Source organism: Lutra lutra, chromosome 1 (genome assembly GCF_902655055.1).
Source record: "Lutra lutra chromosome 1, mLutLut1.2, whole genome shotgun sequence".
NCBI lineage: Eukaryota > Metazoa > Chordata > Mammalia > Carnivora > Mustelidae > Lutra > Lutra lutra.
The window spans coordinates 138,747,456-138,774,797 of NC_062278.1; the positions used below are offsets into that span (position 1 = coordinate 138,747,456).

The 27,342-nt window shown below is 38.6% G+C and overlaps 1 pseudogene; it reads left to right on the forward strand.

The window, feature by feature from the left end:
- The first annotated feature begins 8,048 nt into the window (after positions 1-8,048).
- LOC125102331 (chromobox protein homolog 3-like) lies at positions 8,049-25,792 on the forward strand (annotated as a pseudogene).
- The last annotated feature ends 1,550 nt before the right edge of the window (positions 25,793-27,342 follow it).

Sequence of the window (27,342 nt, forward strand, 5' to 3'; positions counted from 1 at the left end):
AAACAAAAAGTCCAGTTAGGAAATAGGCAGAAGACATGAACAGACATTTCTCTGAGGAAGACTTACAAGTGGCAACAAACACATGAAAAAGTGCTCAACATCACTTGGCATCAAGGAAATAAAAATCAAAACCACAATGAGATATCATCTCACACTAGTCAAAATGACTAAAATTAACAGCCCAGGAAACAACAGATGTTGGCAAGGATGCAAAGAAAAGGGAATCCTCTTACACTGTAGGTAGGAATGCAAGCTGGTGCAGCCACTCTGTAAAACAGTATGGAGGTTCCTCAAAAAGTTAAAAATAGAGCTACCTATGACCCAGCAATTGCACTATTAGGTATTCATCCAAAGAATACAAACATAGTGATTGAAAGGGACATGTGCACCCGAATGTTTATAGAAGCAATGTCCACAACAGCCAAACTGTGTAAGATGTCCATCAGGTAATGAAAGGATAAAGAAGAAGTGGTATATATACACAATGGAATATTACTTAGACATCAAAAAGAATGAAATCTTGTTATTGCAATGACATGGGTACAACTAGAAGGTGTTATGCTAAGCAAAATAAGTCAGTCAGAGAAAGACAAATACTATATGATTTTATTTCATTCATATGTGGAATTTAAGAAACAAAACAAATGAACACAGGGGAAGGGAAGTAAAAATAAAATAGGATGAAAACTAAGAGGGAAGAAAACCATAATTGACACTGAATTTTAAGAAACAAACTGAAGATTTCTGGAGGAAAGATAGATGGGGGAAGGGATAGCTGGGTGACAGGCATTAAGGAGGGCACTTGATGTAATGAGCACTAGGTGTTACATTCAACAGATGAATGACTAAATTCTACCTCTGAAACTAATTTTAAAAAGCATTAAAAATATAGCCTATACAAATGAAACAAGATGGGATCAGGAGGGAGACAAACCATTAGAGACTCTTAATCTCACAAAACAAACTGAAGGTTGCTGGGGAGAGGGGAGTATGGAAAGAGTTGTTGGGTTATGGATATTGGGGAGGGTATGTGATATGGTAAGTGCTGTTAAGTGTGCAAGCCTGATGATTCACAGACCTGAACCCTTGGGGCTAATAATACATTATATGTTACATTTATATTACATAATTACATTTACATTACAAAATACATTATGTTAATAAAAATAATTTTAAAATGTTTAAAAAATAGCTTATACCTATAAAAGAAATTAAATCTATTAATAGATATATTCCCACGAAGAAATCTCCAGGCCCAGATATCTTCACTGGTAAATTTTCAGAAGAGTTAAGAAAGAAAGAGTAATAATTTTACAAAAACTCACCTATACCCTAAGAAAAAAGAGGTCCATTTCTTTTAGGTCAGCATAACCTTAATACCAAAACCTGGCAGAATTCTAACTGAAAGAATTATAAAATAATAAATTTATGACATTTAAAGCCACTAAATTTGGGGTACCTGGGAGTCTCAGTTGGTTAAGCATTCAACTCTTGATCTCAACCCAGGTCTTGATTTCAGTCATTAGTTCAGCACCCCCACATTGGGAGTGGAGCCTACGAAAATAAAATAAAATAAAAGCCTAGGGATTATACCTCTTACACTGTTGGTGGGAATGCAAGTTGGTGCAGCCACTTTGAAGAACAGTGTGGAGATTCCTGAAGAAATTAAAAATAGAGCTTCCCCATGACCCTGCAATTGCACTACTGGGTATTTACCCAAAGATACAGATGTCGTGAAAAGAAGGGCCATCTGTACCCCAATGTTTATAGCAGCAATGGCCACGGTCGCCAAACTGTGGAAAGAACCAAGATGCCCTTCAACGGACGAATGGATAAGGAAGATGTGGTCCATATACACTATGGAGTATTATGCCTCCATCAGAAAGGATGAATACCCAACTTTTGTAGCAACATGGACGGGACTGGAAGAGATTATGCTGAGTGAAATAAGTCAAGCAGAGAAAGTCAATTATCATATGGTTTCACTTATTTGTGGAGCATAACAAATAGCATGGAAGACAAGGGGAGATGGAGAGGAGAAGGGAGTAGAGGGAAATTGGAAGGGGAGGTGAACAATGGGAGACTATGGACTCTGAAAAACAATCTGAGGGTTTTGAAGGGGCGAAGGGTGGGAGGTTGGGGGATCCAGGTGGTGGGTATTGTAGAGGATTGCATGGAACACTGGGTGTGGTGCAAAAATAATGAATACTGTTACGCTGAAAAAATAAAAAATTTTTTTTAAAAAGCCTAGGGGTTATAAAAGACAAATTGAGGAAATTCCAAACATCATACTGTGACAACAATGACAGAAATCAAATACAACACATTAATGATAAAACTCTTACCAAATTGGGCATAGAAATGAAATCCTTAATCTGAGAAAGAATATCCACAAAAACCTTATGACAATTCACATATTTAATGATAAAATTTAAAAGCTTTCTTTCCTAGATTGGGAATGAGATGAGGATGTCTTCTAGCATTATTTTTATTCAACATTGTATAAGAGTCCTTATTCATAATACAAGGTAAGGAAAAATATTCAAAATGCAATGAAAAAATAAAACTACAATTATTCCCCCATAAAGTGATCATGTTCACAAAAAAAAGCAAAACAACCTAGAGACAAACTATTGGCATTAATAACTCAAGATGAAAACACATTAACAATATGCAAAGAAGATTCTAGGGTGCTGGACATGTATTTTACTTTGATCTGGGTGTGAGTGCATTCGTTTTGCGAAGATTCACCAAGCCATTCCATTATGATTTTTTAAATAACTTTATATATGTATGTTCATACTTCAATAGAAAGATTATTCGGGGGTAAAAGACATGTAAAAATCTGCACTGAATGATGATTTTGAGTGTGTACTCTGAATCTAGACTTTTTCCTGGCTCTGCCTTTCCTATCTATGTGTCCTTATACAAGTTACTTAATTTCTCAACTCTTCAGTATCCCTATCTACAGTATGGAATGACAGTATCTACCTAATAGCTTACCGGAGGATTGAGATAATGCAAATAAGGTGCTCAAAGCTCCCCAGTGAAAAATCAGTAATTATTAACTATTAACATCCAATAGTCAATAGATAAACCACCAACCTAAAAAAATAGAAGAATTCACACTAGAGAAACAGAAATAATCAAACAATCCAGAAGTGACTTCAAAATAAGTATAATTAAAAACTTCAAAGGGGGAGCTTGGGTGGGTCAGTTGGTTAAGCAGCTGCCTTCAGCTCAGGTCACGATTCCCAAAGTTCAGAATTGAGCCCTATGTCAGGCTACCTGCTCAGCAGAAAGCCTGATTCTCCCTTTCCCTCTGCCTGCCTCTCTGCCCACTTGTGCTCTCTCTCTGTCAAATAAGTAAATAAAATCTTGAAAAAAAAATTCAAAGTATTTCAGAGCATAAAAACAGAAATTCATGGACATTTGTAAAAAAATAATCAATGGATTATTTTTAAATTTTTAAATAAAAGTCTATTCATTGAAATAAAAATTTTATTAGACATTAATTACATGTAAATTAATTACAGGTAAAAAAAGAACTCATTAGAAGAATAAACTAAAGAAAAACCCTAAATGAAACAAGAAGGAAATAAATTCAAAAAACGAACAGAAACCATTGATACTACATTTAGATGCTCCATATTACATCTCATCAGAATTCCAGAGGGAAAGACTAAAGAGAATAGAGAAGAAGTAATGGCTGTTCCCATTATTCTGAGATATTTTGAAGAGCAGAAGAAAGATTTGATTCCTTAGATGAAAACACATACTGGGTCCCAAGCAGTACAAATAAAGGTAAATTCATGAAAAAATATTTGGAGGGCGGGTACCTGAGTGGCTCAGTTGGCTAAGTGTCCGACTCTTGATCTCAGCCCAGCTGGTGCTCTCAGGCTTGTGAGATTAAGCCCCCATTGTGCTCCAAGCTAGGTATGGAGTCTGCCTGAGATTCTCTGTCCCTTTTCCTCTACCCTCCGCCCCAACTCTCATTCTCTCTCTCTCTCTCTCTCTCTCTCTTTCAAATAAATAAATAAATAAATACATCTTTAAAAATATTCTAGGGCACCTGGGTGGCTCAGTTGATTAAGCGGCGGCCTTCGGCTCAGATCATGATCCCAGGGTCCTGGATCAAGCCCCACATTGGGCTCCCTGCTCAGTGGAGAGCCTGCTTCTCCCTCTCCCTCTCTACCTGCTACTCTGCCTCCTTGTGCTCTCTCTGTATTTCCTCTGTCAAATAAATAAATAAATCTTATAAAAAATAAAAAATAAAAATAAAAATATATATAATTTAAAACTGCAGAACATCAATAGTAAAAGAAAGCCTTAAAAGCTCCCAGAGAGGGGGGCCTGGGTGGCTCAGTGGGTTAAAGCCTCTGCCTTCGGCTCAGGTCATGATCCCAGGGTCCTAAGATCAAGCCCCACATTGGGCTCTCTGTTCAGCTGGGAGCCTGCTTCTCTCTCTCTTTCTGCCTGCCTCTCTGCCAACTTGTGATCTCTGTCTGTCAAACAAATAAATAAAATCTAAAAAAAAAAAAAAAGTTCCCAAAGAGGGTACCTGGGTGGTCCAGTTTCTTAAGCAACTGCTTTCAGCTCAGGTCATGATCCTGCTTGGCAGGGAGTCTTCTTCTCCCTTTGGCCCTCCTCTTTCTCATTCTCTCTCTCTCTCAAATAAATAAATAAAATCTTTTTTAAAAAAGCTCCCAGATAGGGCACCTGGGTGGTTCAGTGGGTTAAAGCCTCTGCCTTAGGCTCAGGTCATGATCCCAGGGTCATGGGATCGAGCCCTGCATCAGGCTCTCTGCTCAGTGGGGAGCCTGCTTCCTCCTCTCTCTCTCTGCCTGCTTCTCTGTCTACTTGTGATCTCTGACAAATAAATAAATAAAATCTTTTAAAAAATTTAAAATAAATAAAAATTAAAAAGCTCCCAGAGAGAAAGATTACCTAGAATAGAAAGATAATCATACTGACATAAAGTCTATTGAATAACAATAGATGTTATGGCATGCTGGAGTGTCAAAGTTCCAGAAATCTTCTGAGCCACTCATTAAAATGTCAGTAGCTTGAAATAACCATGTTTGGAATATTTATACCACAGAAACTGACAAATGCTGCAAATCAGGTTTCTTTCAGAAACCATCTACCAAAACATTACTGAATAAATGTCAGATAATAAAAATCTACAAAATACTGATGGAACATGGATCCTAATATGGGCAGAAGACATGAACAGACACTTTTCAAAAGAAGACATAGAAATGGCTATCAGACACATGAAAAAATGTTCATCATCACTAGCCATCAGGGAGATTCAAATTAAAACCACCTTGAGATACCACCTTACACCGGTTAGAATGGCCAAAATTAGCAAGACAGGAAACAATATGTGTTGGAGGAGATGTGGAGAAAGGGGAACCCTCTTACACTGTTGGTGGGAATGCAAGTTGGTGCAGCCACTTTGGAGAACAGTGTGGAGATTCCTGAAGAAATTAAAAATAGAACTTCCCTATGACCCTGCAATTGCACTACTGGGTATTTACCCCAAAGATACAGATGTAGTGAAAAGAAGGGCCATCTGTACCCCAATGTTTATAGCAGCAATGGCCACGGTTGCCAAACTGTGGAAAGAACCAAGATGCCTTCAAAGGATGAATGGATAAGGAAGATGTGGTCCATATACACTATGGAGTATTATGCCTCCATCAGAAAGGATGAATACCCAACTTTTGTAGCAACATGGACGGGACTGGAAGAGATTATGCTGAGTGAAATAAGTCAAGCAGAGAAAGTCAATTATCATATGGTTTCACTTATTTGTGGAGCATAACAAATAGCATGGAGGACATGGGGAGTTAGGAGAAGGGAGTTGGGGGAAATTGGAAGGGGAGGTGAACCATGAGAGACTATGGACTCTGAAAAACAATCTGAAGGGTTTGAAGAGGTTGGGGGGTGGGAGATTGGGGGCACCAGGTGGTGGGTATTGGAGAGGGCACGGATTGCATGGAGCACTGGGTGTGGTACAAAAACAATGAATACTGTTATGCTGAAAATAAATTTTAAAAAAATACTAAAAGCTATACTTAGGTAGGAAAAAAAGCCAGAGGTGAGGAATAAAAAAATAAAGAAATAAAGCAAATGATATTCTAAATGCAAGCAAGTATTAATGATAAAAGAGTATAAATAATTAAATTTATATTTAAAAACAATGTGGAATCAAGATCACATGCAATAACGTGGAAGAAAACAGTAACTAATGGAGGGGATGTTGGAGGGATGTTTAATAGGTTAAAACTCTGTTGTTGTTCTTGTTGCTGTTGTTAAGGAAGAGGATAAAACTGATTAATTTTTAGACTTTGTTATAAAAACATAGTTTAGTATGTTTGAAACTGCATTAGAAATAGCCTAACACACAGCACATGCTTAATACATATTTGCTGTATCTACTACCAAAGAAATGAAACCTCTCTTATTTTTGAGTTTAGAAAAGAACACTGCAGAAAATAATGGAGGATTGAACACACCATATTCTGTCCAAGTACAAAGTGACATTAAGACTTGCTATTCACTGTAGCCAAAAGAGCTATGGACCTAACATTTAACACTGTAACCATCTGGACATGAAATTATGGTAACACGCATGGTCATTTGTATTCAGTTTCAACTTGTTCTATTCCTCTGCCATGTCTACATCTCTGAGATGGACTATAAGAGCCTGCTATTCTCTCAAAACAAAATAGTTCTCAGAACATCATGGATCTGATTTTCTTCTTTACCAACCATATTTTAAGTAGTTTTATACAGGATGAGAATTTTTGACATTGCTGATCCATTCCCATTCAAGATGTACAGAAATATAATTGTCTCTGTACCAAACTCTGATAACATGAATTCTCCTAGTCAATTATTATTTTCTGGAACTATACATTTAGTAGTGTTGAGATTAAAATGGGATCTAGAGAAAAAACCAGTCAGGGAGTAGGATACAGAGGCAGGAAGTGCTTTCGAGTGGATTTGATTAATTCCCTTATAAATTGGTTTTTTTTAACCTTCATACAAAAGATAAATTTGCTATGAGATATACCATCACCAACGAAGAAATGCAGGGTAATAGAAAATATTGTCTGACGGTTATTCTGAATTCTGATTACCTCTTGCGAGATTTCTCATCTACTTTATAATGCCTTTAATTTAAAGTATATTGAATAATATTTAATATGGACAGACTCGGCAAAGTTCTCATAGAAAGCATCAGCTATGTCCTGTCCTTGCCCCATCCAGCAGTTCCTTACAACCAGGGTGACCCAGTTTACCTGGGATATTCCCAGTATATGACTCTTATCTGGCATAAGCATTAATAATACATCATTGCACACTCAGAAGTATTCTCATTTAGACAATAAATTTTATGGTCACCCTCCTTATGAGCACACAGTTATGCCTCTCCCTGATCAACTGTAGAGAGAAGTAGATTAATATTACTGAATGCTTGCTTTGATTAAGTAAGGTAGTTACTGGGATAGAACTGTGTAAGTTATGTCAATTACATCTCAGCACTACCATAGGAGGTAATATTTATTACTAACTTACAGATGAGGAAAATAATGTTCACAGAGTCTGAAGTGGCCACAAAGCTATATTTCTTATGAATGGCTAAGTAAGCACCAGAATCCAGGTCAAAGTCAAACCAGAGGTTTTCCTCCTGCACACCTTCTCAATGAAAGAAAAATGAATCAGAACGTCAACATCTACCCCTGTGAAACTTGGAAAATCTGTTAGTGCTCCCTACCAGAAGGCAAAGGCACAAGGCATTCACTGGAATTCAATTTTAAGTGGCCATCTGTGGGAGATAATGTGCAAGGATTTCCACAAACAATTTCTCTGGTCCCATGCCACACCTCTTACCCAGCAGTTGAGTCTTTTGCCCCTCCTTAAATCTGACAGGCTTTGACCAATAGAATGTAGCAAACTTGATACTGCCTACTCCAAGCCTAGGTCTTAAAAAGACTGGAAACTTCCCTTTTGCTTTCTTGCTACCTTGAGCCAACATGTCAAGAACTCCAGGCTATCCTATGGGAAAAGAAATCACACAAAGAGAAGGCCAGTGGAGGAAAACCGAAACAATACAGCTGACATGGATCAACAAGGCTCCCAACATGTGAGTGAGGTCATATTGGGCTTCTCGCCTTTCCCAGCCCCAGATGAGCACAGCTGCATGAGTGAACCATTTCTGCCAAGTCCTGCCAGGATTTCCCGACCCATAAAATTGTAACCAATAAATGGGTATTGCTTTAAGACACTGAGATTTGGGGAGGATTGTGATGCAACAATAGATACCTGATAAACCATGCTCTCCCCACCTCCTAGTCTCTATTACTCAACTGCATAACAGACTCACCTTTCTGGGTCTTTTAGGAAGCCAGGAAATGATGTCCAGATAGGAAAGGCTGGCCTAGAACCAAAATGGACCAGTCGGCTTATTTCCTGTCAACATTTCCCCAGCCAGATTTGTTCCACTTCTATTTTCCTTTACCTCCCATAAAATTCTAAGAATATTTCCTTTTCTGGTTTATTTTGCTATGCCTCTACTTCATAATTCTAAGGTCATTATCATATCCAGTTTGGTTCTTCCCTCAAGGGCACTAAAACTACAATTTTCTTTTTTTTTTTTTAAAGATTTCATTTATCTCTTTGACAAGAGAGATCATAGGTAGGCAGAGAGGCAGGCAGAGAGCGAGAGAAGGAAGCAGGCTCCCTACCGAGCACAGAGCCCAATGTGGGGCTCGATCCCAGGACGCTGGGATCATGACCTGAGCCAAAGGCAGAGGCTTTAACCCACTGAGCCAACCAGGCGCCCCTAAAACTACAATTTTCATATGGTTATTTTTTAGCCTAAGGAAGATCTGTAAATGCATATCTGTGTGTGTGTGTGTGTGTGTGTGTGTGCATGTACAGTTTTCATTTATATTCACTCGTTCTCAACTAAGTCAAAATTACATTTAATTCTTTGTATAGTTGATTCATACAACATAAATATCTAATCTCTTTATATGTCTCCCAGTGCCAACTAATAATGTGCCAATTTCCAATAAGAAGCCCCCTTTATTTCTCTATAAAAATTCTTTAATCCAATTTGATTCATTCAGCAGTCACAATATGAATATGCTACATTGACCTGAAGAGCTTATTCAGTGTTTTTAAGAGATCTCAACTGTTACCAATGGCAACCAGAGAATCAGCTTGACATCTCAGACTATAAAAACCTTACAGTCCATCTATATGATGAGCCCAGCAGAGAACTGGGAGGTTTATGACGTTTTAATCATTGATAATTTTGGTTGTTGCTGATGAGAAGACTTTTTAATGTGAGAAACTTGGAAAGGGTTCCAAGGAGAGTTGCCAAGGTAATTAAAACTGCCTTGTAAATTGGTTTGAAGAATATGCCAGGCTATCAAAACGACCATCAGCATATCTGACCCTCCCCTCCCTGGCCACTCCATCTATTCATCAGATGTTCTCAGCCTTAATTGAAATTGACAACACAATGATGACAAAAATGTTCCATGGCTCATGCAGCACATACTACTTCATAATCCCATAGAGAATGTGACAATAAATAATGAGATAAATCATTTATACCCTGCCGACTTCTGAAAGTTTTAGGTAGCTTATATTAAAAATGCAATGAGAATAATGCACAAAATTAATATAAGGCAATAGTCAGGCTTGGATATTTTAAAATACATAAGAAAGGAGATAAAGGAATAGAAATTAAACCCCCCAAAAATGCTAAATAAAGAAACATGGGATATATGGCTATAAGTATAGCCTTATCTATATGCATGGAGGAGAAGTGGTGGAAGGAGAAAGGAAAAATACACTCATAGTGAAGTGTCATGGGGAGATGGGAGGAAGAGAAACTGGAGGCAGAGTACCAAAACACACTGGGGCCCAGTCGCCATAAAGTGCACTGTTCTAAAATTTTCAAGTGTCTCATTTAATCTTCACAGGAATTTATTTAAAAAAAAAAAAGTCGATTCCCAGAGCCCTAGTGACTTATGCAAAGTCTCACAACCAGAAAGCATCCAACCTATATGCCCAACCTAAAGTCATATGACTCCAAAGCCAGTACTCCTTCTCAAACATTCTCGATCAGCAAGGAATTCATTCAAGGGCATTAAGCAATAGGATAAGTAGTTTTATGCAAAGCAATTATTTCACCCATGCCAAGGTGCTCTTTATGGGTCTATTTTCAGAGGGACAAGTATGTTCCAGTGGTAAGACATTTGTATACAGTGATTAGGGGAATAGGATACAGAGTAGGCAAAGAAAATTTGAATCCCTGTAGCATCACTTCCTAGCTGTGTGACCTTTAGCAATTTATTACAGCTCTTTAAACTCTTCTGTCAGAGAAGTGGGAACCATTATGCTAGTTGACTGAATGGTGAAAGGATGACATGAGACAACATGATGCAAATTTCCTGGCGTAGAGTTCTGAACACAGTAGAACATAATAAATGTAGACTATTGAATTATTTTATTTTCACTCCAGTATCTATGATTATTAAGTTAAGATGGCCAGTGACTTTACTGAAGTATATATAGGTAAAATGACACGCTCTCTGGGACTTGTTTCAAAATACTTTAGTTTAAATAGGGGAGTGAGGGGAGTATTACGTGAGAATAGAGAAAACAAAACCAACAAATTTAATGAAACTAGTACACTGAGCTCATTATACTATACTATTTTTGTGTATATTTATATCTTTCCACAATAAAAATTTTTGAAAAATGTTTGTGGTTAGTCCCCAAAGGGCACATATGTTAGTTGAAAACTGTCAGCACTAAAGACTAAGAAAAAGATAAGACTGAATTCAATGGAAGCCTGGTCTCTTCTCAGAAAGCCTCATGGATCTTTTCCAGGCCTGAAATGAGTACATTCTTAAATCTAAGCTGCGCAGCATGATATTGGAAAGGATGACAGAAGTCTGAAGCCATAAGTTACCAAACTCCAGAGCTAAAGCTAATTATTTTCCCAACACCATCATCTTGGTTTACCTTCTCCCTATTTGCATCCACTGGTATCATCCAGCATTTTCATCCTTTCGGCTCCTACTATGGACCCCTGCCCCACCCCACAACAGACACAGCTTCCCTGTCCCTATAAACATTCTTCTACCTGCCCAGGATTATAGCCAAACTTTCTAAAGCTGGTCTTCCCCAAAACTCCTGCAAAATGATCTTTTCTCAATGGCTTTGAATATTTGCAATACATTTCTTGAGTTAAACAAAACAGCATTTTTTTAAAATTATATATCTTTTTTTAATTTTATTTTTTATAAGCATATATTTTTATCCCCAGGGGTACAGGTCTGTGAATCGCCAGGTTTACACACTTCACAGCACTCACCATAGCACATACCCTCCCCAATGTCCATAATCCCACCCCACTCCCAACCCCCCTCCCCCCATCAACCCTCAGTTTGCAAAACAGCATTTTTTAAAGGCATATATGCTTTTAAAAAGGAAAACACATTGTTATCCATTTGTATAAATTAACTGATCATAAATTAAGCAGCATGAAAAGTCCAGAGTATAGAGATTGGGGAAAGGAGAACATGTTCTGAAAGAGAAGCATATACTGAGAGGCAAATTTCACAGTTTAGTTCTATGCTTCCCAAAAAACTGTCTTATGTCTATATCCTTCATTCCTGTGCCTTACCAAGACTTACCTGTGCATTGTCACATAATAGTCCACTTTCTGTTTTTTAAGCTAAATAATAATGGCCAGCTTATACTTGGTAGGGTAAAAATGGCTAACACAGTATACATGCCAAGAGGGGAACTCCCTAGGGAAACATTGGGTCCATGGATTAAAAACATAGACCTTAGAATCATAGTACCTAAGAAATAATAGAAAACAATTGGTCCTCTATATCATTCATCAGTAGCATAAGAAGCTAGACTTTTATTTATGCTATTAAAAATTATCTGTGCATTTGTTTTCTGAAATTAGGTTGGACTATGAAAGTGCAGCCCTTCACCAACTAATGTTACCTCTTCATTTCATCATGTCAAAGTGCCATTATAGAGCCATGTGGCAACCCATCTTAACAAAGTAGAATTTAATTATCCAGTTCCCTTCAGCATTTTCTCACAAGCCTGAGTAGTGACAAAACTAGTATTTCTAGAATCTCTGTAATGAGTTGCAGCCAACAGAACAATATCATTATTTCAGATTCATCCAAATTCTGCAATTTATTCAATCGCTGTCTCTGGCTCTTTGCATAAATAGATTGAAGATATTTGTCTCCAGTTAAATTCTTTTATGAAACTTGAAATTGTTTTTAATATTAGTGATTTCTTTCTTTGGGAAATCAGCAGCCAAATAACAAAGAAAAAATTTAGTTAGACATCGTCCTAGAGATTTCAGCCATCAAAAAAAAGGGGGGGGGTTATTTATTTATTACCAAACCCCCATTCTCTACCCCTTTTTCTTTTTTTTTAATTTAAATTCAATTAGCCAACACATAGTACATCATTAGTTTCAGATGTAGTAATCAACAATTCAGTTGTATATAACACCCAGTGCTCATCACATCTCCATTCCTTTTTTAGAAAGAGTCCATAAAATGTCACGTCAAAGCACTGTATTAAGAAACAGGGGAGCTTGGACTTAGAGCACACATGGCCAGAGACACTGCCAACCAGGGACTTGGAGCAAATCAGACACAGTGAAAAACAGTTTTTCAAGTCTTCAATAAGAAATGGTATCCAACAAACCCAAAAGCAGGTACTTAACTCTAGAGAACAAACTGATGGTTAAAGAGTACATTTATCTTGATGAGCACTGCATAATATATGGAATTGTTGAATCACTATATTGTACACCTGAAAAAATATAACACTGTGTATTAACTATACTGGAATTAGAATAGTTTTTTAAAATGTCATCCAATTGGGACACCTGGTTGGCTCATGGGTTAAGCATCTGCCTTCCACTCAGATCATGATCTCAGAGTCCTTGGGTCAAGTCCCACATTGGGCTCCTTGCTCAGCAGGGAGCCTGCTTTTCCCTCTGACTGCTGCTCCCCCTGCTTGTGCTTGTGCTCTCTCACGCTCTCGCTCTCTCTCTCCTGACAAATAAGTAAATAAAATCTTTTAAAAATAAAAAAAATTAAATATCATCCAATTAAACTACATTACAAAAAATTTGAGAGAAATAATGGAAAGAGTAAAAGTGGAAGAGGCAAACTCTGAAGAATCTTGGTGGAAAAAAAACTGGACAGACGGCGAGTGAATGGCAAGGTGCAGTATTTCCTGAAGTGGAAGGGACTTACTGACAGTGCCGACAATACTTGTGAGCCTGAAGAAAATTTAAATTGTCCAGAGTTAATTGAAGCATTTATTTTTTCTCTTCTTCCCCAGTTTTTTTTTTTTAAATTTTCCAGTGTTCCAAGATTCATTGTTAATGCACCACACCCAGTGCTCCATGCAATACGTGCCCTTCTTAATACCCACCACCAGGTCCTCCCAACCCTCCATCCCTCTACCTTCAAAAGCCCTCAGTTTGTTTTTCTGAGTCCACAGTCTCTCATGGAAGCATTTATTAATTCTCAAAATGCTGATACAAAAAGAAAACTTTTATCTGAGTAAACATAATAACAGCAAATCAAAGAAAAGAGATGCTGCTGATAAACCAAAAGGATTTGCCAGAAGTCTTGATCCTGAACAATTAGTGCCACAGACAGGACTGGTGAATTAATGTTTGTCATGACATGGAAAGAAAGATTCAGATGAGGAAGAGTTGGTGCTGGCAAAAGAGGCAAATGTAAAGTGTACTCAAATTGTAATTGCTTTTTATGAAGAGAGACTAACGGCACTCTTATGTGGAATACAAAGCTCAATAATTGTGTCCATGGCGAGATATATATATATATATATGTATATATATATATATATAATGGAAATCAAGTTTGATATGTTTGCTTTGAAGCATTAATCGGGGAGTCATAGGCGGGCTTTTTTGCATCTATAGCACTGACTACTTTGTGGGTTTGGAGGGGTTTTCTGTAACCTGCTTTTTTTTTCAAGTCTTTATTAAATTCCAGTTAGTTAATAGACACTGTAATATTAGTTTCAGGTGTAGAATTTATTCATTCATCACTTACAACACCCAGTGCTCATCACAAGTGCCCCCTTTAATGTATCATAATGAAATCCCCTATTGCGTCCCCCACCCACCCACTTCCCCTCTGGTAACCCTCAGTTTGTTCTCTGTAGTTAAGAAACTGTTTCTTGGTTGGCTCCTTTCTCTCTTTTTTCTTGTTCCCTTTGCTCTTTTGTTTCTTAAATTCCACATTTGAGTGAAATCCTATGGTATTTGTCTTTGACTGACTGACTGACTTTGCTTAGCATAATACCCTCTAGTTCCATCCACATTGCTGCAAATGGCAAGACTCCATTCTTCTTGATAGCTATGTAATATTCCATTATACATATGCAGGACTTCTTTATCCATTCATCAGTCAATGGACATTGGGCTCTTTCCATGATTTGGCTATTGTTGATACTGCTGCTATGAACATTAAAATCTGCATCTCTGTATCCTTTGGGTAAATACCTAGCAGTAAAATTGCTAGGTCATAGGGAAGTTCTATTTTTTAACTTTTTGAGGAAACTCCATATTGTTTTCCAGAGCTGCTGCACCAGTTTGCATTCCCACCAACAGCATAAGAGGGTTCCCCTTTGTCCAAATCCCCTCCAACATCTGTTGTTTCCTGTGTTGTTAATTTTAGCCATTCTGACTGCTGTCAGGTGATATCACTTTTTAATTTTTTTTTTAATTTTTATTTATTTATTTATTTGACAGAGAGAGATCACAAGCAGGCAGAGAGGCAGGCAGAGAGAGAGGAGGAAGCAGGTTCTCCGCTGAGCAGAGAGCCCGATGCGGGGCTCGATCCCAAGACCCCGAGATCATGACCCGAGCCGAAGGCAGCGGCTTAACCCGCTGAGCCACCCAGGCGCCCCTCACTTTTTAATTTTGATTTGTATTTCCCTGAAGACCAGTGATATTGAGCATCTTTTCTTGTGTCTGTTAGCCATCTGGATGTCTTCTTTGGAAAAATGTATTCATGCCTTCTGCCCATTTTTTAACTGGATTACTTGTTTCTTGGGGTGTTGAGTTTGATAAGTCTTTTATTGGTTTTAGATACTAAACCTTTAACAGATATGTCATTTGCAAATATCTTGTCCCATTCTGTAGGCTGCCTTTTAGTTTTGTTGATTATTTCCTTTGCTGTACAGAATCTTTTTATCTTGATGAATTCCCTATAGTTTATTTTTGTTTTTGTTTCCCTTGCCTCAGGAGATGTATCTAGTAAGAAGTTACTCTGGCCAATGTCAAAGAGGTTACTGACTGTGTTCTCCTCTAGGATTTTGATGGATTCCTGTCTCACATTTACGTCCTTCATCCATTTTGAATTTATTTTTGTGTATGGTGTAAGAAAGTGGTCCAGTTTCATTCTTCTGCATGTGGCTGTCCAGATTTCCCAACACCAATTTGTTGAAGTAACTGTCTTTTTTCTGTTGTATATTCTCTCCTGCTTTACTGAAGAATAGTTGATCATATAGCTGTGGGTTCATTTCTGGGTTCTCATTGATCTATGTGTCTGTTTTTATGCCAGTACCATACTGTCTTGATCACTACAGCTTTGTAATATAACTTGAAGTCCAGAATTATGATGCTTCCAGCATTGCATTCCTTTCTCAAGACTGCTTTGGATATTTGGGGTCTTTTATGGTTCCATACAAATTTTAGGATGGTTTGTTCTAGCTTTGTGAAAAATGTTAATGGTATTTTGATAGGTATTGCATGAAATGTGTAGATTGCTTTGGGTGATGTAGACATTTTAACAATATTTGTTCTTCTAATCCATGAGCATGGAATGTTTTTCCATTTCTTTGTATTGTCTTCAATTTCTTTCATCAGTGTTTTATAGTTTTCAGAGTACAAGTCTTTTATCTCTTTGGTTAGGTTTATCCCTGGGTAGCTGATGGGTTTTGGTGCAATTGTAAATGGGATCTATTCCTTGATTTCTCTTTCTGCTGCTTCATTATTGGTGTATAGAAATGCAACAGATTTCTGTATGTTGATTTTGTATCCTATGACTTAACTGAATTTGTCTATCAGTTCTAGCAATTTTTTGGTGGAGTTTTCTGGGTTTTCTATATAGAGTATCATGGCATCTGCAAATAGTGAAAGTTTGACTTCTTTATTGCTGATTTGTATGCCTTTATTGTTTTTAAAGATTTTATTTATTCATTTGACAGAGAGAGACACAGTGAGAGAGGGAACACAAGCAGGGGGCATGGGAGACAGGGAAGCAGGCTTCCTGCCAAGCAGGGAGCCCAATGCCAGGCTCCATGCCAGGACCCTGGGATCATGACCTGAGCTGAGGTCAGATGCTTAATGACTGAGCCACCCAGGTGATGCTGGATGCCTTTTATTTATTTTTTTTTCATTGTCTGATTGCTGAGGCTAGGACTTCCAGTAGTATGTTAAATAACAGTGGTGAGAGTGGACATCCTCTCCTGTTCTTGACCATAGAGAAAAAGCTCTGTTTTTCTTCACTAAGGATATTAGCTGTGGGTTTTTCATACATGGCCTTTATTATATTGAGGTACGTTCCCTCTATCCCTATTTCGTTAAGGACTTTTATCATGAATGGATGTTGTACTTTGTCAAATGATTTTTCCGTATCTATTGAAAGGGTCACATGGTTCTTATCCTTTCTTTTGTTTTTGGTTTTTGTTTTTATTTTTGTTTTTTTTCCCTTTCTTTTGTTAATGTGGTATTTTGTGTTGATTGATTTGTGAATATTGAACCACCCTTACAGCACAGGAATAAATCCCACTTGATTGTGGTGAATGATTCTTTTAATGTGCTGTTGGATTCTATTTGCTAATATTTTGTTAGAATTTTTGCAACCGTGCTCATCAGGGATATCAGACTATAGTTCTCTTTCTTAGTGGAGTCTTTGTCCAGTTTTGGAATCAGGGTAATGCTGGCCTCATAGAATGAGTTTGGAAGTTTTCCTTCCATTTCTATTTTTTAGAACAGTTTGTGAAGAATACATATTAACTCTTCTTTAAATGTTTGGTAGAATTCGTCTTGGAAGCCATCTGGCCTTGGACTTTCATTTGTTGGGAGATTTTTGGTTACTGATTCAATTTTTTTACTGGTTATATTGTAGTTGACTTCATATTTCCTAACATTGTGGTCAGAAATATGCATGGTATGATCTCAACGTTTTTGTGCTCTTTGTGGCCTGATTTATGATGTAGTTTGTGATCTACTCTGGAGAATGTTCCATGTGCACTTAAAGAGAATGTGTATTCTGCTGCCTTAGGATGAAATGTTCTGAATGTATCTGTTAAATCCATCTGGTCCAGTGTGTCATTCAAAGCCATTTCCTTGTTGACTTTCTGCTTAGATGATCTGTCCATTGGTGTGAGTAGGGTGTTAAATTTGCTCCAACTATTGTATTATTATCAATGAGTTCTTTATGTTTGTTAATATTTGTTTTATATAGCTAGGTGCTCCCATCTTGGAGCCATAAATATTTATAGTTCTCATGATTCATAGTTCTTCTTTTGTTCAGCTTCCTTACTTTCCATTTTTCTATCTTCTATATCACTTAATCATTCCTCTATATTCCTCTACTTCTTCCATCCTTGTGGTCATTACATCCAGTCAGTTTCAAATCTTGGTTATCACATTTTTCATTTCTGCCTGCTGGTTTTTTTGCTCTTTTATCTCTGTAGTAAGGGTCTCCCTGATGTCTTCCATGTTTTTCTCAAGCCCAACAAGTAGCCTTATGATTGTTGCTTTAAATTCTCCATCAGGCTTATTATTTATATCTGTTTCAATTAGATCTCTGACCATGAGCTTCTCTTGTCCATTTTTGGGGATGAATTCTTCCATTTTGGCACTTTGTCTAAGTCCCTGTCTTCCTTAGTGTGTTAGAAAAGCCTGTTATGTTTCCTGCCCCTAAAAGTAATGGCTTTATGAAGAGGTCATACATTGTCCAGGACCCGGTGCTTCAGGGAGTGTCCCTGATGTGTGCTGTGTGCACTCTGCTGCTTTGTTTTGGCTGCTTTATCCCTCAAGTTAGTCATCTTCAGAAGTTCTCCTTCCCCACAATGGGCAGTGTTTGGACCTTGGCAGAGTGTGGAGAGTTTTAACTAGGCATGTTCTTGTCTGCTTGTTAACTGAGACCTGATTCTACTTCCACTAGGACTGAAGCTTTATGAACTTTATAGTCAGTAGATATGGCGCATGCAGATGTTCTGCTGGTCTTCTGGGGAGGGTGCCTGCTGCACTGGTCCTCAAGCACACCTGCCCAAGAAAAGCGATACCAGCAGAGCACAGGGTTACGAGACCTGGTGTAAGCAGGTTAGCCAGTGTTGGGATTGTGCTGAAGTTGGCTTATGCTGAGGGGCAGGGAGGAAAATGGTGCTAGCCTGCTACTTTGTCCCCAGAGAGGGGCCTCCATGCTTGCTGCTCTCAGGGAAGCACTCCCAGAAGAGTGGATACTTTCCCCTCCTGCATCTCAGGCATTTTTCAGATCACTATTTTCACGCTGTCTGCCTCCAGGTTGCTTGCCTGTCTAGAGCAGCACATTGCGTTTTGGGCTCTCTCCCAGCCAAGCCTGCTGACTTTCAAAATTTCAAATTTCAGCAGTGTGCTGTAGCAAGGGTTTGCACTGGTCTTCGGGGTGGTGGGGTGGGGGGGAGTGTCTCACTATGTAGAGACTGATACAGGTTTGACCAAGAAGGGCAGTTGCACCAAAGTGCAGCAGCATGGCATTTGGAGCAAAACAGACTGAACAGCCAGTGTCTGGGTTAGCCACCCTCAGCAGGTATCTCTGGGCTTATGCTAAGGGGTTGGGAAGGGAATTGGGGCTCTCCAGCTCTTTTGTCCCTGAAGAAGTGCAACCTCTCACAGATGTGTTCCAAGAAGAATGAGCAGACTTTCCCATGTGCCTTAGGTGATCATCAGATCATACATCTGGTCTGCCCTGGAGGGATTGCTTATATGCCTTCTGCCTAAGAGTATGACAGCCCCCTCAGGACTCTATCCCAGCCAAATGCCCCCATCTCTAAAACTCCAGTCTGTGAGTCCCCTGACTGCAAAAACTCATAAAAATCAGGCCCCCTTTTTCTCCCCGCCAATGGCTTTGGGGAAGTCTCCTTGTGCATATCCTGTGTGCTTCACTGTTTCTTCCCTTTCTCTGCAACCAGCACCCCCCCACACCTGCAACATCTGTGTACATTTCTCCCCCAAATCATGTCCCCACACTTCCTATCTTCCTCTATGTGGATTCTTCTCTCCCCCTAGTTGTGCAGTTTGTTCTGTCAGTCCTCAGATTGATTTCTTGGGTATTCAGAATGATTTTATATTAATCTAGCTGTGTTCCAGTGATGAGGCAAGTTTAAGGTCCTCATAGCTCTCTTTCTAGCACTGGTTACTTTGAATAAATAAAAACTTTCTTAGTTGCTTTCTTTATCAAAAAAGAATATTTGAAAAGAAGGTCCATCTGTACCCCAATGTTTATAGCAGCAATGGCCACGGTTGCCAAACTGTGGAAAGAACCAAGATGCCCTTCAACGGACGAATGGATAAGGAAGATGTGGTCCATATACACTATGGAGTATTATGCCTCCATCAGAAAGGATGAATACCCTACTTTTGTAGCAACATGGACGGGACTGGAAGAGATTATGCTGAGTGAAATAAGTCAAGCAGAGAGAGTCAATTATCATATGGTTTCACTTATTTGTGGAGCATAACAAATAGCATGGAGGACATGGGGAGTTAGGAGAAGGGAGTTGGGGGAAATTGGAAGGGGAGGTGAACCATGAGAGACTATGGACTCTGAAAAACAATCTGAAGGGTTTGAAGAGGTGGGGGGGTGGGAGGTTGGGGGAACCAGGTGGTGGGTATTAGAGAGGGCACGGATTGCATGGAGCACTGGGTGTGGTACAAAAATAATGAATACTGTTATGCTGAAAATAAATTAAAAAATGATTTAAAAAAAGAATATTTGAGACTGTATATTATTTTGACCATTATATTATCATTTGAAACATATATTATTTCCTTTCCACTAGAGAACAGCTTTTTCTAAATATCAGGGAAAATATCCGTAGTAATTACTCAATCAGAATTTATATTTAACTCCTATATACTTAAGGACCATTCTGGGTTTTTTGTTATTTGGGGTTTTTGTGTGTGTATATATATATATAACACACACATAAATAGCTTCCCTTTCTCTCTCTTTCTCTCTCTCTCTTTCTTTCTTCCTTTCTTCCTTATGTTCATTTGTTCATTTGTTTGTTCATTCATTCTTCTTAACATTCACAAAAACAAAACAGCATGTCATAACCACAGATAACCCATGTTTCTGGGATATCCTCATTTTGAGTAACCTAAGAAATAAATCACTTCAAGTTAAGTTGAAATTTTTCCTAAAGCTCTAATCTTTCAAATCAAATGGATGATTTTGTAATGAATTGGACAATTTAAATATAATGTAAATCATTTAAATTGGACAACTTAAAAGCAGTCATATCGAATCCATATCCATATCTATAGTTATATAAATGCAAGTTTATTTGCAAAACCCCTTAATGGAAAATTTTATCACACCAACAACTTCTCTACCCAAATGAGAAAAATAGAGAATCCTGGTGTGTTTTAATTAGGTAAGCAAAATTAGTTATATGGACATTTACAAGTTCCTTCTAGTAAACCATTCTTTTGCAAGTTGAAATCCCTAAAGGACTAAATGGGACAAAATGGGACTAAAAGGTCATGATTCATGGAATGCCTCAAATTTCATTTATGGAAACCTAATCATAATCAGATGGCTGGAGATGTTGGCAATTGAAGACCTGCTGGAATAAATGGTGAACAGACTTCTGTGGTCCAAATTCTTGACCTGCATGTGTTTTCTTTATCCCAACTCATTTCTTACATGTAGGCTCAATCTTCTCAGTATTTGGGTTACTGGTTCAGAAGAAGCCAGGAAAAAACAATAACTTTGTAGTAATCAGAACATTTGTTACCCAACTGTATATTGTTTTATTTTATTGTAAACAGTTGTCAATAGACAGTTTTATATTCAAAAAGAAAAAGAAAAAAGAAACAACATATTCTTTCTTAAAAATTCTATATAAATTCTTCAATCTTTCTCTTTTTTCCCTCACAGGTATAACTGAATCCCAGAGATGATTAAATCTATTCCCTTAGTCTGCAATTACCTTCATGGCTTGCTTGTGATTGAAAGCTTTTCCAATACCATTTGGGTCTTGGTGCATCACTCCAGTGGCCACACATTAACCTAACTAACTAGACTGCAGCTAACACCCCTCACACATGTGTTTTTCTTGCTGCTAGTCTTTTATGCCCACACATTAATTTTTTAAATATTTTATTTATTTATTTGACAGACAGAGATCACAAGTAGGCAGAGAGGCAGGCAGAGAGAGGAGGAAGCAGGCTTCCTGCTGAGCAGAGAGCCCAATGCGGGGCTCCATCCCAGGATCTGGGATCGTTACCCGAGCTGCAGGCAGAGGCTTTAACCCATTGAGTCACCCAGGCGCCCCATGCCCAAACATTATTACTCAGGCAATTTAAAGAACTGTATTCTGAAAAGAAAAAACAAAATTCTTTGCATGCTCTTTTTCCCTTCTAGATTTCTCACTTCAGTTGAATGGGACATGCTTACAACCCTAACCAGACTGATAACCCCCTTGTGCTGCTCCACCTGTATATGCCTAGACTCTAATGTTCCATTGATCAGCCTTTGATTGCAGTTGTTCACTAACCTATCTACTGCCTCTTCCAGATGAGGAGTTTCTTTAAGGCAAGAATCGTCTCTCATATGCCTCTAAATCCCTGACACAACGCCTGGCACATAGGAAACACTCGAAAATTAGTGCTGACTGAACATATGACCCATACAACATAACATCCTGTGAAGTAAAATCATGTCCGACACAGGGGAATTTTCATATCAACTTTGATATTATTTTCTTTATCTTTGTCTTTTTTTTTTTTTCTTAAGTAGATTCCATGCTCAACATGGGGCTTGAACTCATCATGATGCTGAAATTGAGTTGCATGCTCTGCTGACTGAGCCAGGCTGGCACCCAATATTCTTAACTTTAACTGCTATGTGTCTAAATATGGATTGAAATTACATACTTATATTGTTCTGTTGGCCCTTTCTATCGGTCTTCCATTCTAGGAAATTTCCTTTATTTCTCTGAATATTTCCTTCGCTCCATTTCTCATTCCAAGAAATTAGATTTTCTCCTAAAATTCCTACTAATCAAATGTTACAATTTCTGTATCTGTTCTCTCCTAACTCCATATTTGTACATTTATCCATTTTTCCAATTTTTTATCTTTTTTATCTCTTTGTGCTCTGTTCTAAGAGAAATTTCTTTAGCTTGAGTCCTCAGCTATATCCATGGGTTCATCCATTAATTTTTTTGACATTACTATATTTCTACTGAAGTAATTTATATACTGTGACATGTACAGGTTTTAAGTATAAAGTTCAATGAGTTTTAGAAAATGTATATAGCCATCTTTTATAAAAGAACTCAATTTATTGTTACCCACAAATTCATGCTGAAAAAAAAAATGAGTAATTGAACTTCAGGAAAAAGAAAATGAAGCTCAGAGAAATAAGTAAGTGCATGAAATATTACAAAAATTTATTCTACAATCTAAATAATTGTTTAAAATACTCAAAATACCCTGAAACTAAATTCCAGTTGAAATCAACACAAGAAATGAGGAAATGGGGGAAGCAGAAGACATAAAAGCACACCACATTTTTACTATTGTTTTAATGGAAAGCTATATAGGTACTAATTAACTCAACACATTAGAACAGTTCAGCTAATGGCTTGTATTAAAACTTAAGAGAAATAACAGCAGAGTAACAAAAAAAGTGGATGATCTAGTAAATCATTTTGGTAAGGCCATTGTGAGAAGGTAACATTTGAACTGAGACCCAAAGGGTTAGATGACCTTACTATGCAAAGTGGGGAAAGAATATTTCAGACAGAGGAAACAGCATGTGCAAAGGTCCAGAGGCAGCAAAGGGATTGACATGTTTGAGGTACAGGGATGAGGCCAGTATAGCTAGAGCTCTGAGAAGAGTGAGAAAGAAGAGTTAGATCTGACAGGTAGGAAAGAGCCACCATGCAAAGCCTTTAGTCAAAATCAAAGGTTTGGATTTTATTCTAAGTTCTGAGAGAAGCCTTTGAAGTGTTTTAAGAAAGGACTGTGCTTGTCTAATTTATGTTTTTATAAAATCACTATAGAGAACAATTTGCAGAGGAAGAAAAATGGAATTCAAGAGACTAGGTCAGAGGTGATGGGGACTGGGTTAAGAGATGGCATTAGAAACAGAGTGAAGTAGAGGAACTGGGGAAATATTTTAGAGGTAACAATGGCAGTCCCCACCAATGGACTGGATATGAGGGGTGAAAGAGAGAAGAAAACTAAAGATGTCTCCCAGGTTTCTGGTTTACACAATTGGTGAATTTGTTCTATAAGCAGGCGATGGTTTGTATTACTGGGTGGCCCTCACTGAGCTGGGAAAGGACTCCATCTGAGAAGAGAACAGGTAGTGGGATGGAAACCCACAGGTTATTTCAAACTGTGAATATGCAGATGTCTTAGTGGGTGTCCAAGTGCAAGTGTATGTGCACTGGAATTCCTGAGTGGTTCAGTGTCCTCAAACACAGGGGACTGGTGAGATGACCTAGGGGAGAGTGTGGATGGACAAGGCCCAGGATGGCTCACCCATGTGCTCTACCTGTTAGGAAGTGAAAGAGAAAATGAGAGGCACAAAGAAGGTTTAGAAGCATCTGCCAGAAAAAAAGAAGATAAACCTCTATATATCAAATGATCATTTAAGGAGTAAGGTATTTCTGTCAGCTTCTGTTAATATTTAATAATTATGTTCCACTCAAAGGAATAAAAAATCCTAATATGTTCTGGGATTTTAGTTATGTGACTCCTATCCTTCCACAACCCTGGCTCCCAACTAAAAATTGCCCTGGGAACTTTGATTCAGTGATTGCTAACATTTTTTTCCAAAACCTACCTCTTAGAGAATGTTCCCATCCAACTTCCAGAATTGTTAATAGTTCTAGAAATAATACACATAAATACTTGGCACAAAGCAGCATCAATGGATAGTAACCATGTAATAACATTTTAATTCCTCTCTGAGAAGACCTAAAAATCTTACCTTCATTGTAATTTAAGAACCTCTATGCAAATACATTAAAATATATACTAGTAATGTAGGACCAGCGACTGGCATCAGAGCTTTGAAGAATGAAAAGAGGAATAAAATATGCTCTGTGGTTTCACAGATCTTTATTATCCGCTACAATGATTCTCAAATTTAGAGACACATCACAATCATCTGGGGACCTTGGGGAAAAAAATACAGATTCTAGGCACCACACTAGTAAACTTTGATTCAATAAATGTGAAGTACTGTTCAAGATTAAATTCCACCGGGGCGCCTGGGTGGCTCAGTGGGTTAAAGCCTCTGCCTTCAGCTCAGGTCATGATCCCAGGGTCTTGCGATCGAGCCCCGCATCGGGCTCTCCGCTCAGTGGGGAGCCTGCTTCCTCCTCTCTCTCTGCCTGCCTCTCTGCCTCCTTGTGATCTCTCTCTCTCTGTCAAATAAATAAATAAAATCTTTAAAAAAAAAGAATTAAATTCCACCATTTCTACCTATGTACAATGACTCTGATGGACAGTAAAATTTAAAAGCCACTAATTGCATAAATGAGAACTATCAGCAGGATTTCCTAGTCTGTGGTCAACATCACAGCATGGTAGGGAAGGGAAATAAAATGTTAGGACTGCTGACCATGAAAATACTTTTCAACACTCATTCCCCTCCACATGGATTATAATTCAAGAATTGTATCCCATACAGCAACACAGCTCAGGGAAAAATGAGGCATGTTCCAGGAAGGTACTGCAGGAAATAACCCACCATAACTTCCCAAGAAAGTTCAGAACCTTCCCTATGGTCTGAAGTCTAACTAAAAGAGATCACAGAAATTATGCTGGAATGATGTCACCAAAAGGTAAAGTAGCCTCAGGCTAGGTGCCTGAGAAAGATCAACAATTAGACAGTTATCCACAAACAAAAGAAGCCTCAAGAGAGGTCACGAGTCCACTCAAGAAACTTCAGCAACCCAACAGAACAAAAAAACCTGAGAATAATCACACAAAAAGGGAAGGGAAAACAGCTTCATTTTGCCCAAATCATCCCATCCCCCAGGCTGGTTCTGCTCAGCACAAGAGGGAACTCCCCAGCTAGAAAGAGTTCTCCCCAGAAAAGAGAGCAGAGTGCTGCCTTTTGGGACTGCTTTGGTTTTTCCTCCATCCAGAGACTGAAAAAGCAGAGGTACATAGAATTTGCTAGGAACAAGGGTGAAGGGCAAGAGCTACTAACACTGGCCATAGGCAGAAGTGAGACGGTTCCTGGTACCCAGCTACTCTCACCACTGAAGAAACCAATGACCACTGTAGCTGTGGACCCCTGCAGACTTTACTGATGTTTACCTCACAGGTATTCAGGTTCACAGATACCAGACATCTGAGTCCCTTCTGGGCCCCACTGGAACAAGGGATCCATGTCAGCAGCCAGCCCAGTCCTCTGCTGCTGCATGAACGCAAGATACAGCTAGACACCCACAGCTGATCTACACCACTGTGTGCCATCTTAGGGCTAGCCCATCCAGCTGTGTACTTGCATGCCACAAGTCTGACTCTCATGACCAGTCTCTACTACTGTGTGCATACCCATGGTGAGAATTTGCAGCCATGGAAGCACATACAGACAGTCAAGGCCCCACAGCTGCCTGTGGATCTGGATTCAGCCCTACCCCCAGTTGGTGGCTGGCAGCACAGCGTGCAATTATAGCAAGACCCTCAGCAGTGCACCTGCATGCCTCCTGCCCAAACTTTGTCACCAGCCTCCACTGCTTTGTGCATGCTGTTGGGAGACCCTGTAGCTGCAGGAATGCACACCAACAGCCAGGGCCACCACAGCTACCAGTGCACCCACAGTTGACCCAAGCCTTTGCTACTGGCCCTAGCCCCCACCACTACATGTACACCTGCAACCAGCCCTTCTCATTATACAAGAAGCTGCAGCTGGCCCCCACAGTTGAGTGTGTGCATACACCAGCTCTGGTCACTACTTCTGCCCATGCTGGTCCCTAGCTGCTGGGCCTAGAGGCATTGCTGAGGACCCCAAAGCCCTTGCAGCCACTGTGGAGCCAAACAACACTTGACAAGGACCATGAACTTATCAATGCTGTGGACCCAAGCAGCCTAACATCACACCCTCCTGGACCAAGAGTCTCCACACATCCCTGTACTTAGAATTCTGCATGATTACACCCAGGGTCACAGCACATTCCAGAATGCCCCCATGAGGAGTTGAAGACCTTTCTTTATGGAAGCCAGTCCATAAAATCTTGAAGATGTGACTTCTTCTCCAAATAAAATGAAAGACAAGTATCATATGATCATCTCAATAAATTGAGAAAAAAAATTTATAAAATATAACATTCTTTCATTATAAAAATGTTCAACAAATTGGAATAAAGGAAATACACAGGAAAATAACAAAGCCATTTGCAACAAGCCCACAGCTAGCATCATACTAATGGTGAAAGGTTGAAAGCTTTTTCTCTAAAATCAATAACAAGTCAAGGGTGCCCATACTCACCACTTCTATTAAACAAAGTACTGGAACAATTAGGCAAGAAAAAGAAATAAAAGACATCCAAATCAGAAAGAAAAGAATAAAATTGTCTTTTGTTGCAAAGGATATGATGTTATATAGAGAAAATCCTGAAGACTCTACCCAAAAACTGTTAGAACTACTCAACAACTTCAGTAAAATTTCAGGACACAATATCAACATATAGGGAGAGAAATCAGAGTGGGAGATGAACCATGAGAGACTATGGACTCCAGGAAATGAACTGAGGGTTTTAGAGGGGAGAGGGGTTAAGGAATGGATTAGCCCAGTGACAGGTATTAAGGAGGGCATGGATTGCATGAAGCGCTGGGTGGTATACCCAAACAATGAATCATGGAACACTACATCAAAAACTAATGATGTAGTTATGATGACTACCATAACATAATTTTTAAAATGGGGGGAAATAAATAATTAATTAATTAAAAAATAAAAAAATCTGTTGTGT